We start from the raw sequence: 1986 nt of genomic DNA, 5'->3' as shown, positions 1-1986 counted from the left end.
CAGCGTCACGCCGCCGCCGTACCTGCGCGTTTCTCATCTGCTGGGCTTCTCCAGGCTCTGCTGCTGCTGCTGGGACACCTGGACCTTGGACATCTGCAGGGGTTTCCACAGGGGACGGCTCCTCTCCTTGCCTCGCGGTGGATGGAGCTGCTGCGTTCCCCGCTTCCCACACCACCCACGCCTGGGAAGTGGTGCGGACGAGGGCGGCGCCAACGCTCACGGCCTTTGGGTGCCCACCAAGGGTGTCCTGGGGCTCTGGCGCTGCTCTGTGTCCCTCCAAGCCACCCATCTCCTCTCCAGGTCCATCCCGTGAGGGTCCTTCAGGAGCTGGAGCATCCTGCACCCCATCTCCAGGCTCTCCATCATTCCCATCCCATGAGGGTCCTTTAGGGACTGGAGCATCCTGCACCCCATCTCCAAACTCTCCATCATTCCCATCCCATCCTTTCCAGCCATCCCCACCGGCAGCTCCTGGCTGGTTCTCTCGGGGGCTGTTTTCCCCTTTGTCTCCCGTTTTTCCTTCCTCCTCCACGGGGGACGAATCCTCTGCTGCCTTTTGGGCCTCCTCACTTGCAGGCTCCTCTCCTGCTCCAGAGGCTGCCCCTGGTTCCTCTCCCACCAGCCCCAATTCCCCCAGGTTTGATGCATCTCCCGCTGGGTCACGGTCCCCGATCAAACACCATTTTACCCCATTCCCTTCCAATTTCTCCTCTCCTGGCACCACAGCTTCCTCAGGGGAAGTTTCCACACAGGTTTCAGTGCTGTCCATGGCATCCTCCTCGTTCCTTCCCACCTCAACCAGGTCCATGGCCGAGTTTCTCTCCCCGTTGTTCCCCTCTCCCAGCCCATCCAGAGGCTCCTGCCACCCCCTGCAAACATCAGACCCCACCGCCACCCCCTCCATCCCTTGGGACATCGGCGACTCCTCACCCCATGGTCCCCTTCCCTCCACCACCTCAGCGTCCCCAGCACCCCCAGGTCCCATGGGTGCCTTCCCTGCTCCATCCCCACCCTTCCCAAGGCCACCTCCAGCCCAGGCAGAGCCAACCTGGCCCCTCAGCTCCACCAGTGACCGCGTCACCCGGTGCCGATGCTCTGCCAGCAGCTTGGAGCTCTGTGTGTTGGTCCCCATGGTCCACAGGTCCAGGGCTGCCACCAGTCCGTGCCAGTGGCCATCCACGGGCACAGCCATGGCCAGAGGGTTATGAGAGCAATCTCTGCTTGACTCCTTTTTGGCATCACTTTTGGGGGTCAAAACGGGGCTTGGTTGGGTTGCAAGCTGTCCCTCTGGGGGTGTTTTGGTCACTGGGGATGCTTTGGGATGTTGGCTTTGCTCCTGGGGCTCTGCCTTGGGGCCAACCTGCTCTGCCATCAGCTCAGCAAGGTCTCCTGCCCACTGTGGTCCTGAGGGGTCCACATTGTGGGAGGTCCCCAGGGGGGTGATCTCCTCCTCTTGACACCCCTGAGCTTCTCCCCCTGCCTCTGCTGGGTCCGATGTCCCTTGAGCAGTGTCCAGCGCCGAAACTTCCACCCGGTGCTGCTCCTTAGCTGCTTCCTGGGACTTCACCCCTCCAAAAAACGACCTGCGCCGCATCAGCTTCAGCAGCTCCATCGGCCTCTTCGCGGGGAGCCTCATGGAGCCTGCGGGCTCGGATCTCCTCCTCATTGACTTCAGGACATCAGGTCCCCTCCTGGTCCTGGGCTCTGCCACCACCTGGACGTCGGATGGGACACCCGGCTCCTCATCGACCTTCACTGTGGCATCTGGGGGCTGGTGGTCCAGGGGTGCTGGGGGGCAGGAGGGCTCCCCATGCTCCTCTCCAGGCTGTGGGGTGGACAATGGGGGAAGAGTTGAGCTCATGGGAAGGGTTGGAGGGGTCTTGCACTCCATCAACTGCTACTCACCGAGGGGTTGGGGCCTTCCTCCTCCTCCTCCTCCTCCAGCACATCAGCACGGGCTTCGGCCACCAGCTCCCGCAGCGGCCG

This window comes from Mesitornis unicolor, unplaced genomic scaffold, assembly GCF_000695765.1.
Source record: "Mesitornis unicolor isolate BGI_N332 unplaced genomic scaffold, ASM69576v1 scaffold32919, whole genome shotgun sequence".
Taxonomy (NCBI): domain Eukaryota; kingdom Metazoa; phylum Chordata; class Aves; order Mesitornithiformes; family Mesitornithidae; genus Mesitornis; species Mesitornis unicolor.
The sequence above is the reverse complement of the archived record's forward strand: the minus strand, read 5'-3'. Positions refer to the sequence as shown.